The 15,427-nt window shown below is 34.4% G+C and overlaps 1 long non-coding RNA gene across 1 annotated transcript; it reads left to right on the forward strand.

Annotated features, from left to right (window-relative positions):
- The first annotated feature begins 40 nt into the window (after positions 1 to 40).
- On the forward strand, positions 41 to 2,994 carry LOC118683408 (uncharacterized). Its single transcript, XR_011396832.1, has 3 exons — positions 41 to 291; positions 370 to 854; positions 942 to 2,994. It is a non-coding gene; the product is annotated as an uncharacterized lncRNA (long non-coding RNA).
- The last annotated feature ends 12,433 nt before the right edge of the window (positions 2,995 to 15,427 follow it).

Below are 15,427 nucleotides of genomic sequence, written 5' to 3' on the forward strand. Positions count from 1 at the left end.
ATTGTGACTGAAGAAAAGCTTTAGCTGACGGTATTGTGAATTGAAGTGATCGAAAGAAGGAGAATAGGAAACAGCGTACAATATTTGATTTAAACAAGCAGTCGTCAGCTATTTTGAAAACACGTGCAAAATTTGTTAACAAATAGCATTTGCCCACTTTTAGAGGACAGGAAATCAGTGATAGAGAGAATTTAATACTGGTAGTGAAGTTCTGCTACTTGATTTATAGACTGAACTGGCTGTATGTGAAACCAAGTGTAAGCGCAGATTGCATTGTTGCATATCAATTTTGTAAGTGTTGTTTAAGTTGTAATAGTATTAAATATTGTAGAAACGGCTTATATACTAATTTTTTTTTCAAATTTGTAGTTGCTCATCTGTAATTGCACTAAGCAAACCACATATAATTTGCAAATGTCTACAGCATTGCAATGCGCGGTGCGCCATCTTGAAGTCATGTTCACAATGCCATTATTAGGAATTCACATAATATTCATACAACAAAACCAATAACCGTTGAGCACCAAAGCGGAAGAAGTTCAAATGTGGATATTTGAAATTCTATCTAAACAATGCTTTGAGTCAGAGCAGATCTGCTTTAAACTTTGCGTGTTTAAAGTTTCCAATCGATAACTCAAAGCTGAGTGACTAGCTAGCGTACTCGTATATACAGACAGAGAGACGGTCATGACTTAATCGGCTCGGCTCAGCTCATCACGCAGATAATTTATTTTCAGGGTATAATTATAAAAAGTAACAAAATATTCATCCTGTAATCTAAAAAAAAAACAGAGCTATAACAGTGTCTCCTGCTATTAAATCTTGGTTGCTTCTCCGATTTTCTTAGAATACAGGTAAATATTAATTGTAGTGGTTTTAATTATAATATATAACAATCAGTTTAAATATATGCTGACACTTTATAATTATTTTTTTTTTAGTTCCTGAAACTCTAGAATCAACTTGAAGGTCAAGCTAATTGAAGCAGTCCTTTCACGAAAAACTGATTCATGGCTCTGATCGACCTAACAGCCCACCCAAATATTGCTATATCCAAAATATTTAAATATCACAAATGTTTACATATTTTAATATGAGTATATGTACATACAAACGCACATATAATAATTCAACGGCGAAACCATTAACCGAGAGTCACAACGATCATTAACTGCAGAAGGTGACGAATGATGATGCCAAAACAAATATTTAATATTTGCACAACTTCAAATGAAGAAACCTTGCTTAAAGTAATCCGAACACAAAGAGCTGGACGAAGAGATTGTCAATGTGTATATGATGAGATCGGTGCTTTTATGAAATGCTACCGGAGTTGCTTTGTTGTTTGCTGCGTGCGACGCGAGTAATCAAATCAAGACGGTAGCAGGCATCTGCAAGAAATCGAGGCTGTTCACATAGATACAAACATATGTATGAGTATATATTTACTACTGTGCACAGGTAAGTACGCAGGAATTACTTTTACATGTACGGAGTGGCGAAAACTTTAAGAAGGGTGATTTTAACTGAGCTTATGATTGCTGTTTTATGTAGAACAGGGTTTTTAACTCCGAGCTTGAAGGATTTTCAATTACGATTTGAGATATCTTTCTGCAATCATTGGATTTCATTTCATTGGATTGGAATCTTTCCTTGTCAGTCAATTTCATGGACGTCCATTATGTTATATTCTGCTCTAACCGGGGTTGAAACCAACATCCAACGTGCTAATCATACATAGATCTCATCCGGTAGTGGCGTTCACTCGTGCTTCCATTACTACTACGCCCCTGTATAATCATACAATCATTCAATGCAAGTATTAACTCTCTTTAAGCTCCACTGTGAGTGTGGGATGATAAACGCTTGGCTGGCCCGTTGACAGCATGATCGCCGGTTTGGCGCTTTGATCATCATTCGGCGACTTGTGGAAGTGTCGACTACTGTTTGACCATCTGACGAGCGCTCAAGGTCTTGCCCAAGCGGAACAATCTCTATATTGGCGGCATCACCGGAAGCCACTTACCTGCTCGTACCACTACTCAATTGTAGTTGTTGGCTTTCAGCGGTCAGCGGCCACATCAATGAGCTTTTCTACCAACATTTCTATCGATTCTTAATTTCATTAAATTCACAGTTTGCTCTCTCTTTTTTGAACAGGTGACAATATGGTAGGAAGAGCGTGAAGCTGTTGTTGGCTTTCGCTAGTAACGAGTTTGTGTACACTCGACGGATGTTTATTATTTGATGTGTGTGTGTTTTTATTTTTATTTTCATGGTTTAAGATATTTGTTAGCCTTTGGCGAGAGAGCTATTGTCATGCCACAGATTCTTCTGGGTTTTAGGGTCACTCGGAGAGGGTTTAATATTTTAGTATATTTATCTGAAGCTTTACATCAACGAATAAGTGATGGAAATGCGAATTTACATTTCGTCGAAACCGAAATTCTATAAGAGTTCATTTATAGAAATGTTCTCAGTATACAAGTTTGTATATATAATTTAAATAACTGGGAAGGCGATTAAAAACACCAAAACTTTTCAACCCATATTCGGCAGTATATTCTTTAATTCGGTTAATTAGTTTTGAAAATCTCAATAAGAACATCTTTCATTTTTGAAGACCTCCATTGAGGAATTTCAAAAATTTTTTTCGTCATAGAGTTATAATCCCAGGCGTCGGACACGTTTAGCAGACTTCTGCGCCAGTTAAGTATTCTCGAAATTTCAGATACCAGATATACATACCTTAAATTCACAACACAAAGAAATAAAAATCTTACTAAGTGTAAATTTCATTTCAATATATGGGATCGTTCACCATTTCTGGACCAAATCTTATAAGACTACTTCAAATGTTCACCTGATCTACATTAGTGAAGGCGACGACTAGTTTTTTTTTCACATTTTCAGCTCACTTTAGGGCAAAACTCTTGCTTTTCTACAAATGTGAAAAATGGTGCTCTCTCAGAAAGGACTCTTGAAGAGATGGTCAGTCCTCTTCTTTAAACATAAACACTATAATGTTGGTTATCTTTGAATCTATAATTGCAGGAAATAGTTAGCATTTGAGCATTGGAGAAGGCAATGTTCGAATACCTCTGAACTAATGAAAATAAGTCGAAGCGAAGAAATAATGCATCTTACAGGGTATTTTTCTTGATATTCTTCGCCCCTTCGAAAATAAATTTAATTTATTGAATTCTTGCCGCGAGTTTTTACTTACAAATGTAAGGTAATCTAAATAGTTAGGTGTCCCGTTATGAAATACGCGTTTCTTTGTGGAAATAATTTTGAATGGGAAAGTAAAAAAAAAGTATTATTCAAAGTATGGACCATGGCTTTTTACACATTTTGATCAACTTTCTGGCAATTTGTGGATATCATGCCCAGAGAAATGTTCGTCTTTTAAAGCAAACCAATCAGACACCCAATTTTCGACTTCTGCGTAGCAATCGTAGTGCTGCTTAGCCAATGCGTGTTCCAACGATGAAAATAAATGGTAATCGGCAATTTATGCTTTTCGCAAATCATCACTTTTCGGTGAAAAATTTGACATTTTCAAAACAATGAAAAAATATGATGCTGTTTGTTCAATGACTGTTATTGAATATGTTTGACAGATGTCATGCTTACCTAACAGCAAAGAAATTAAGGCTCGTTCACAATAAATGTTCCCTACCAACACATTTTTATCTTAGCGCTCACTTCATACCGGTACACTCGTAAAGTATTTCAACTTAAACTAAGGTCTTAATAAATTCTGTGTGACTTGTTTATAATATATTTGGACAAATCTATTTCTTGTACATATGTACATACGTATGTATTTAGTAGCTACCGAATTTTCATTTTGACGTTTTTTCTACGCCTATTTTGATTATATGCGTAGCTCACTAGTAGTACGGTAATAAAGTTGTTGTTGTTGCTTATGCTAGTTTATTGCTTGATAAGAACTTTTTCAATTATCAATAGAACTACCATATTAATTATTGGAGTCCATGGTGTAACAATTTCAAAAAATAAATAAACAGAAAAATTTAATAAGGCAATCGAATTACATATATTATTTGCTCCGACATATTGTAGTGTATACATATGTATGCATATGTATATGTACATATACAGTCATGTGTGGACCCAGTAGTAAGTAAGAGAGACGGTTAGGCAAAGCAAGCTTTTAAAACTTGGAAACTCGGAAACTTGGTGTACTAAAGATCTAAGTTTGTGATCACTATTTTGTATGATGATAAGTGTTAACATAGGTGCCGATATTTGGCTTTCCAAAAATTTTCAAATTATCACTTTGTTATTAAAATATTGATTTCATATCCATTAGTTTTTAGAGTTTGAATTAAAAATTGTAGTATTTGTTCTAAAAAGTTATGTAAGCGGTTATACCTACGTATTGTAAATTTCAAAAAATCGATTATTTTTTTGCTTACTATCGAATGTACATCAATGCATATATTTGAAAATATTCTTTGAAAATTTGAAATTGATGACTGAGCAATGGACGTCGCTACTATCACCGTCACGGCTTGGCAACTGGACTAGTTTCTAGAGCAGGTCTTAGTAGTGCGAGCAGGCGGTGTCTAGCTAAGGCAGCTGTATATATTCATTCTTCTCTTTCACTAGGGGTAGAAGTTCCCTGAAAACAAAACTCAGCATGGAGGTTAATAAGGAAGAAAAGAGGGCTAGGATATCAGCTCAAACGTCGGTGGGAGAAGTGGCTGCTACCACCGGCAGGCACAGCAAGTTTACTTGAAAATCCATGAAAGACTTAGCTGCAAGTCCAACTGGTCGATAGAAAGGAGGGGTAAAGATCTGCTAGGGCTACGACAAAAGTGTAGATAAGCCGAGCGTACTATGCGTCGCTTCCGAAATTCACATTCATGGATCCGATATTTGCAAACCGAATCGTGGACGGAATTACAGCCAAAAGGCAGCAGTATGTTGGTAGCGAAACAGCGGGGCCATCCAAACGACCGAGAAAAAAGGACGCTGCTGCAAAGCCAAACATCAGGCTTGATCGAGAGAAACATCCAACGTTCAGGACGCTAGCGATGGCCAGCGAGATAGCTCAGAGGCATTTAATCGTTGCACTTAATGACCGAAGCAACGCCTTTGGGTAAATTTTTAAGGAGAAATGAAAAGCGGTAGAGCTGAAACTGTAACTCAATGGCTCAAACATAGCGGAGAAGTGCCGAATCAAACAAACAACTGGTATAAATTATAACGGTATAATCAGTGAGGTATAGAATAATAATCGGTTTCTTAATGAAATGTCCACATATTCTCTCTCTCTCTCTCGAAATTCTCTTACCAAAAGAGAGTATGCTTCCAACATAGTGAGCAGAAGAAGTGGCGTATCGAAGAAGACTAGTGCTCTACTGCCTCCCCACTAACTCGATTTACTACAGGGTTTAGTTAACTACAGTTTGTTGTAGTGTATGTGGGCTAGTGTAATAAATAATTATGACAGATAGAGTTATATATTTGTTTCGTTTTATGGCGGGTGGCTAAACTAATTTCAAATATTGACTTTTTCATACAGCAAAGGTTATCGCTGCTTGGAAGAGCTTTATTTTTTTGTTGTTGTTGGAGGCTCGCCGAAGTTAAGTCCGTAAATAACGGGCTACCAGTATTACGTACAGTCTGTCGAATATGTGCATTACTTACGTTAGTTGGTGTGTGTTTTTATTTTATTTTATGGTGTAATTTTATCGCCACAAGTATGTGGGTGATATGAGCAGTAAAGCTCGGCACTGCGAAGATCAATGTGTATGCGAATGTTGTCAACAATTATAAATGTATTTAAGCACAGTTATTATTCAATTACTACTTACGCTCGCGGCAGCTTTAATTATAGCATACTCATCGCAGAAATTTGCTATCGAAACAGCCATACTTAACACACGGCGCGCCAGCTAAATGCGACAAACGCTTTTCACCTACCGCGCCGCCCACACAAACACACATACATACACACACACACATAAAGGTGCATAGCTGCACTTAAGATTCACGTTGGTTGCATGATTGCCAATGTGCTCTAACTACTTAAGACTGCACTTAAGTACCTTAACTAAATTGTGTGCTTAATTGTGGTCATATGACAATTAGTTATAAATTAAGTCGGTTGGATTTTCAAGTCGTTACATGTTAATTTTCATAACTTTAAATTGTTTGTGGAGTGTTCTAGGTATATATTTGTGTATGTATATCCTTATGAAATTCAATAAGCTTACTTATAAAAGCTTAATATATTTATGTGTTTTTATTCAAAATGTCATCAGGCTAGTCAAGTGGGTGAGGTGCGTGACTGTCACTTGTCATGTGGAGAGTTTTAAATACAGCTGAGCTGTAATCTAAAATTATAGACAGAATTTTTTCGAATAGCGGTTATATAAAAACATATAAGGTCGTGAGTATTTTAGACGTCAGAAGAGTTCTAATAAAAATCAAAAACCGAAAGCAAGCGTTATACAACTAAAAAACAAAGCTTTCAGCGTTTCGGAATAGAGGTTTATTTAAATATTTAGACAGCTCTGCCGTAAGCGCATTCTGTTTTATATAATGCTTGAGCGCATAGGTGGTGCACAAAAAGCCTATCAAAGAAACACGGTTATAGAAAACACACTCACTAGTAAAGAGAAAACGAAATGGCTGGCTTCATAGAAATTTATGAGTTTTTCATCATTGTTCCTAAAGTACAAGTCTCCAGATCGGTGAACATTCGATGAACATTTTTGAAGTATTTTGTCGGAGGATATTATTAGAAAACAATTTACTGCGATATTCCGAAGTTGCATTCTTTATTTTCTATGTTTGTGTCTGAACTCTAGTGGGTTATAGGTTACATATACTGACTACAGACTCGTCTCAATTGACACCACTAATCAGATAATGTGTTATGTTAAGCATCCTACAGGTTGGTTGATAAGTTTCTGCGTTCGAAATAAAAAAATTACTGTTTTTGGTACGAAATATACTTTTTTTCAATATAATCGCCCTTAACTTTAATACACTTATTCCAATGATCCTCCAATAATTTTATGCCATCCTTATAATGACTTTCCAGAAGCTCTGCAACTACCCGTCTACAGGTCGACGCCTGTAAAAGCTTCATTCGACGAAAAACTTTTTCCACGAAGGAACTGTTTCAGATTTCTGAAGAGATAAGTGTTCGCTAAGAGCCAAATCTGGTGAATACGGTGGATGCCCAAGCAATTCGTGCTTTAAATCATTGAAATTTGTCATTGTTAAGATACCTTTGTGAGCAGGTGCATTGTCTTGATGAAAAATTATTTTTTTGTGCTGCAAAATAGGTATTTTCTCACAAAATTTTTCATTCAGCTGATCCAATAATAGTGCTATAATATTCAGAGTTGATTGTTTTACCTTTCTGCAGATAATTAATCAACAAAATTCCTTTTGCATCCCAAAAAACTGATGCCATAACCTTCTTTGCTGATCGTTGTGACTTCATCTGCTTTGGAGCTGAACAACTAGCTTCAGCCCACTGTACATTCTGGTGGTTTTTGGTCGTCCTTCGCGTGAGCTGTCTTCAAGCCTAACACCACCACGTTTAAAATCACCAGCCCAAAATTCAATGGTGCGTTTTGAAGGTGAGGACTCCTTTTACACTTCTAATATTTGTTTATAAATTTTCTTTACTTTTAAACCTTTCCAAACAAAGAATCGAATCATTGCGCGACTTCAAATGGCTTGTAAACAAAAAATTCTTTGACAGAATGACTTGTAACTTTGCATGTGTTCACACGACAGATGTACCAAATTGGGGAAAAAAAATTTGCAGCTTGTAGTGCTATTTCTTGGTGAGAGCAGATACTCTTCAAGCAACCTGTATATATATTCAAAATCATAAAATATATCAAAATTATAAGAAAATACATGACAACCAGAATCCTCCTCCCAGCTGACAGAACTGTATTAACAGCTTTAAGCCTTTTTAGTGGGATCGCAAAAGTTGCCCAAGATGTAAGTGTAATATCACTGCTCCACTGTAAATTCTAAGGTTCAGTTGCAGAAAAGTCAATACCAAGTTTGAGGTAATATCTGAAACACTGAGCTGAAATATGGACGAGTTAGGTGTCTGAAGTCTGTAGTACCAGGCAACCAAAAATTTTAATGATAATATTAAGAAAAATTGGAAGGCTGAGAATGAGAGTTGAAGAGCTTAGGAAGCTCTCTGATAGAAATATCGCACAAGAGAAATAATTAATTAAAATATAATGAGTTGATTAAATCGCTGACATCAACTGAATTGATAACAATTAAGTATCATCCTTATAAATGTGATATACAGTGCAATACCAGCTCAGCTAGTAGAAGTGAAGAGAATAGGGGGAGAGATACAAGTAGATTGAAGAAAAGAGCTCTATCGATTTGTGAATATCTTGTGGATAATCAGTTATTTTCACTTGACGTATTTTAATAACGTCAGTTCAAATTGTGTATATATTAAAATCCAGCGTCATCCAACAATAAAATGAAACAAGATTTAATAAGTGAGTACAATAACTGAGTTATCTGATGATTACTTAGATTTACCATATCATTTGAGAAATTTTTAGAAATTCAAATAATGCTTGTGTCAGAAGTAAGCTAGCAGAGATACTTTCTATCTATAAGGAGCGTCTCAAAAAGAGAATCCGCTTTAATAATGTTATTTACCGTCAGATCAAATTTGATCCGGACCAAAACCTACTGAAGGCACCGAAGGTCATCCAGCCGAGGTTCATAACAAGTGTATGGATAATTGGATTAAGCGCTAGCATGCTTACCATATATTAATACAGGAGCCTATTTGGGAGGCGATATTGAAGATTTGTATTAAAATACGTGAAAATTTTGGTATTTGTCAGATGGTATATCGAAATTTGAAAGATTTTGTATTGTATATATATATATTTATTATATTGTATATATTGATTTATGTATATTCTCTTTCATGCAGCAAACAGGTTATGCCTTAATTGGTTCTTAAACTTTTTACCCACCGTGAAGTAGGTGCTCTATTCAACTAAATCATTATTTTCATTATTATTTAATATAAGTATGTATTTATGTACATATATATGTATGTATGTGTGTATATGCTGTAAAAATTTTAATGAAGTCATCAGAGTGGAGATTTATTTTGCTAACGCCATTAAATAATTGTTCAAATTCTCGGAATGTTTGTAAATCATTTTAAAATCTTAAATGCAAACAGAAATCAAACTTCACCTCAATTATGCAAATAAGCAGCGCTTAATTGTGCCATTAGCAACTGTTAAGCTACCGTTTAAAGTAAACTGTGCCGACACGGGGCATCCACAGACGACGGCAAGCAGAAGCGGTAATGGCGATGACAGTCAGTGTCGTTGCCTTTCAAGTAGTCGCTTACATACACACACACACACTCACATATATATAAATGCGATTTTTATTGACATGGGAAACGGTATTGTCAGTTTGATCTTTGCCGGTGTCAGCAACGTCACTGAAGATCAAGCAAATACTTTGACGAACATACAAAAACAGCGGGCCATACATATATTATATACCATACATATTTATGTATATATATATACATATATAGGAATATATTTATATTTCGATAGGTTATTCTTTTAAAAATAACATGTAAAAATTTGAAATCGATATTTAATACTTTTTAAGTTACAACCTTTAAAAATTGAGTTTTGGCAGGTCCAAAAAGAACAACCTGTCTATATCTATACATATACCCTTAAATTTGAAACAATTGAAAAAGCATATATTTTTTAAATTTCCAAAAATTGACTTTTTTAGACTAACGAATTAGTCTTACTTAGAACCTACCCCAAATTGTTGAAATTTTCTCACTATCAATAGATCTGAAATATTACTCGCACCTTTCTAAGTAAAATATAAATCTAATTCTGTCTTTTGACGATAGGTTTAAGTATATAGATAAGAGTTGAGAAATTTGTTCCAACCTCTGTGATTTTTATTATTATATTATTAGTTTTTAAACTTATGTACCAAATCGTATAAGATTAACTACACAAATTAATATCGAAGTGTCTGCCAGACTCTCACTGTTGCCGTAAGTCACTACCTATAAGTGTAGACTTTATCAATTATCTTACAAAATAGGCTTCTGTCAAGTTTTACACCGTAGAAACTATAAAACCAAAATATAGTTTATTCTATTATAAATGCTATAAAATCTGTTATAAATTCTTCAGAGGTGCGTTTAGACCATGAACTCATAATAGACACGGCAACGGAAAGCTATAGATAGAGAAATAAATAAATTTTAAGCAAAAAGTTTGCATAACCTCAAATATACAAATTCAATTAAACATGTCATACAACCAATCTGTAAATTAAAGCTATTAATGCATTTAGCGCGCTAGGGACGCTAGGCACGCTAGGAATGGCAATTACCAAATACCAGAAATGATTACAAAAACCACGCTTGAGCACACAAAATTTCAACTACTTAGCGGTGAAATATTTGTACTTAGTAAGTAACTCTCTACAACCAAAACGGAAAAATATGAAGAGAGCGGTAAGACCAGTAGCTAAAACAAAGTTTATATGCTTGCATGAATACCTGTATGTTTGTGTGTACATATGTGTGTGAAGCTCGTGTTTACCCATTAGCGTTTTCGCTTTTGAGTTGGTGTGGTATTTACGCTTAAATCCGATAGGGACTTCAAATCGAACTGCGCCAAAAAGGTGTAGAAGCGACCACAACGACGACAGCTGTCTGACTGTTTAAGCCATTGTAACAACAACAAAAAGCGCGCTATTAAGCACGACCGTATTTTACGCTAAAATATTTACACTACATTTATAGAACTGCTACTGGAATGTCATCTGCAAGACGTCGCTTCGCTTGGAGCGCTCGGTGGTATTGCCGCGAATATTTAACCGTTAGTATTAACTCTCCACCAAATGACGGTGAGTGCCAGCTAGTTTAATATGGCTTTGCGCTATTTACCTTGCGGACTGCCACATTGTGGGCTTGTATATGTGTGCGTCGCCGTATGTGTGCGTGTGTATGCATGTCTGTGTGTTCATTGGCTGGCTCTCGAATGGGTGTTAAAGCGGAGTGTGCGGTCGCTCTGTGTTCGGTCCAATCACTCAACAGCCGCTAAATTGCCCGGTAGTTAAACAACATTTCAATAAAATATTAAAATAATAAAAAAAAAATTTAATTTTTATTTATTCTCAAATTATTGCCAAGTGAAGTGCGTAGACGAATAAATAAAAAATGAAGGAATCAAAAAAAAAAAAAAAAACTTGAATTGAAGAAGAAGCAAGTCTTTAATGGTCGCTGCATAGAAAACTGGGGGATGCGGCTTTTTGGCTTCTTATAGTAATTTATTGTAAACAATATAAAAGTTATGTGTAGGTATGTAAGTATGTATTGATTTGTTTGCAGACGTACATGGGTAAGTAGTTTGGCGCCACAACGTCGTAGTTCAATAATAAATTCAATAAAATTCTATTTTATTGAAGATTAATATTGTTTATTGTGTTGATTTTGCTAAATTATTTCGGTTTTGTGTGTTTTCGTAAATTTCGAAAAAATACATTTAATGTGAAGAACAACAGGCATCAGGCGTATATATGCATATATACTTGTAGTATACTATATGCGCACTTATTTATGTACTACGATTTATTTCAGTCAATTTGACTTCTTATTATTGCCAATAAATAATTTTTTAAAGCTAATTAACGGTTGATAATTGTTTTTTCTTGGATAATGGGATTATTGTAGAGCTTTTTCATTTAAGTAATTAGAATTAAAGCAGCTTTACTCTAAAAACTCTGGGTCTAAGTAAGATTTAAGAAAGTGAGTTTTATCGAAGACACTTTCATATATTCAGCTTTAGCGACCATTAAAATCGATTAATTCAACAATAAAGTCTCCAATCGCTAAAGGTGGTTGTTCAATGAGCTTCAATGAGAAGAAAAGCAAAGCTTTGTTCAACAAAATAATACTTAACGATGCTGTTGTGGTCAAAGATATAACTATAAGTAAAACCAGGTTTATACTTAGTCCTGCCATAAGTTCTGTTACAAGTTCAGGCCGTTATATAAATGAAACAATAATACATTTTTTAATAAATTTTATTAAATATTTATTTAATATGCATATTTTGAATGAGGGATGTACAAAATTTTATTCGAAATCGTCATCTTTTTCTTTTACACAAGCCCTCAAACGATTCGGCCTTTGATTGCTGCTCGAACCAAACATTTTGAGACTCTCCAAATTTCTGTGTGGTAATCGGAGCGCCATGTTCTCTTACTTTGACCACAAAGTGTAGTACAATGGATTCAAATCTGGACTTTTAAGTCACTGCTTTGGAACAGTAGCTTGCTGGAAGAATCAATGCCCTCCATCAATGAGTGCATTGCTTAATTGTTTTACCACGAAATCTAAAACATCCGGCTGGCACATTTTTACTTCAGTTTATATCTCTATTCTGGAAACACCCATACAGTCCACTGCTAATTACTAATCATAGACGTGTTTCGAAGCAGTAATATCGTATTTTTTTAACATTTTTCTAGACCAATCGACACGAGCTTTTTTTGAGCGATTGACAAATTGTGTGGGATCCAACGTGAACAAATTTTTTTACTAGTCAAATGTTCATACAATATAGAATATATGCTGGCCCTACTAATGCCTATAGTTGTCTCAATCTCACGATAGATCACATGCCACATGGCACAGCATCAATAGTTTCCGGAACAACAACTAATTTTGAACGACCTTCACGAAGTTTGTGTTGGAGTGATCTACGACCTCGATTAAATATAGTAACATAGCACTGTTTGCGATTACAGTTTTTGGCCAAGATGAATATTTTAAGTTACTGTTAATAACACAAATTGCGCTCGTATGTCAAAACACTCTGAGTATGTATAACATCAAAAATTTCAAATTTTACGATAAAGTTGTCAGTTGCCAGATTGCAACACTAGAGTTGCCAAATCCCGAAATATTAAAGGTAACCTACGTATATTTCTTTATTTCCTCACTTCATTGTTATTAAGTGAAAGCAAACACAGAACTGATTATTATATATGAGTAGACACAGCTTACAAATTATAATAAAAAATAACGGCACTTTTTTCTGTGAATTTGTTCGCGCTTTAAGCATTGTAAAGTTTATAGAATTTATGGCAAGACTAAGTAATTATAAATAGTACTAGTAAAGACAGATCCCCCAAACGAAAAGATTGTTACCAAATCGGAATACAAAATAAATCTATGTACATACATATACTTGTATATATATCACCTGAAAGGCGTTGGTGAGCTATATATATGAAACTTCAGACGACATTTAATTGAAATCTATTAGCTATGCTAGTTAGACACTGCTATCGGAATAAGTGATGATTTATTTAAATTCTGGCAAAGTTTTTAAGATTTTTGTTGAATTTTCGCAGTTTTCTTTTTCCATTCTTTTGTAAATGAGCTTGTAAATTTTGGAAAAAGATATATCCGATTTATGTATAGTTTGAACAATACGCAAAGAGACTCACTGGTTTTGATTTGCTGACTTTATACCGTTCCATTTTTGAAAATCAGACAATAACTGCGGAAAATGTGGCATTAAAAAGTAACTCATTGTGGGAGGTAAAGGTCATACAGGGCCCAGGTCTATAAAAAGTGTATGAAAAATTTCATAAATCATCCGAATTTCGACCAAAAATCAGTCTATTTAGTAGTATATCAAAATTTGTATTAAAAGCATGAGTGATCAGTTTTGATAATAGATTAGTATATTTAAACTTAAAATAAAGTATTTCTACAGACACAAACTAATCTTCGATCAAATTTCAACAGGAAATGGGTTGTAAATATTAGACTACTTTGTAGGACAATATTAATATTTGGTAACATACAAGTGAGTTTAAGTTTTTTTTTTATCAGAGATTGCATGAGTTATAAGAATTTAATCGAAATTAAGCGCATCGTTAAACTGTCAAATGAAATTAATGCTACAAAAAAAAAAAAACTACAAACTGTTTATAACATATATATCTACTATACATACCTATATTTATAGATATATATATACATATGTATACTATATGGGGCACAAACGTCAGTCATATATCACAAGCCACTTAAACAAAAAATAAAAATAAAAGAGGCAACGAAAATTAAAGCTAATTAAGAACCAAATCTATTAACTAGCTAAATATGATCACTATTTTCATTAATCGATTTTTTCGTTCATAAGTGTGTGTGTGTAATTTAAACGGTATTTCGCCATGTGATTACGCCTTTAAAAATGATATTTCCATAAGAAGCCTCACGTAGGCCAATACTTGTGCCGTAAATACAAAGTCACAGCTGCAATTTCCAATATTTTAATTATGAAAACACAGCCATTATATAAATTAAATCGCATGCGATAAGATTAGTTGGTGCTGACAGTATCGCTTAAAGTGCAATTTGCGCTTGATTTATAATTAATATTGCTGTTATAATATCAGAAATTTTAATTTGGCATTTTCCCCCGCACCAAAACAACAACAATACCCACAACAACCAAATAATTGGGGTATAAATAAATCGAAGCAACAATAACAACAACATCAACAAACATACCAGTGATCCTTCAACCAGGTAATTATTAATCAGCGAAACCACAACAACAACAACAACAACAGAAATAACAACATGAAACACTTGAGAATCCACCGTACGAGGTGAACTAATTGAAATTTGATTGTTGGCGATATCGCCAGCAACCGACAATAATAACCGATAAGACTTATGAGTTCTTGCGGCATACGAGGCAGCTGAATGAAAGCTGCCACCGTTTATGCAGACACACACTCAAACATATGGTACATACATGCATATATCAATATACGAAGCCAATTCAAGTCAAAGTCAATTCGTAAAATCTTGGCAGCCCATGCGCTCCGTTCACCGCTACACACCGTTATCGCTGCATAAATGCTATAATTGAAAATTAATCCATCATAATAACCGTCAAAAATAAGTGTGTATATGTAGCATATTGTTGATCTGCGTCTTGAGACGGCAGTGACGACAGCGAATAAATACCCGAAATGGCTACCAAAGAGCTGTAAATATTACACATACACATTTGTGTGCGTGTGTGTGTGTCTGTTAACATATAAAAGTAAATACATATTGGCATACATACAGCGTGTACAGGAAGGTTTGAAGATAGTGATAAGATTTGGATAACTGTGATGAATTTAATATTCACACTTTGGTTACACCAAAAGCAATTTATATATATGTATTTATGTATACAGGGTGGTTTATATGTTGATTGCTTTTAAAACTTAAATAAAACAAGTAAAAACGTTAAACTCGGCGCATTTCTTCTAGCATAAATGAGTATAAAAAGAT

The sequence above is a fragment of the Bactrocera oleae genome, chromosome 6 (assembly GCF_042242935.1).
Source record: "Bactrocera oleae isolate idBacOlea1 chromosome 6, idBacOlea1, whole genome shotgun sequence".
NCBI lineage: Eukaryota > Metazoa > Arthropoda > Insecta > Diptera > Tephritidae > Bactrocera > Bactrocera oleae.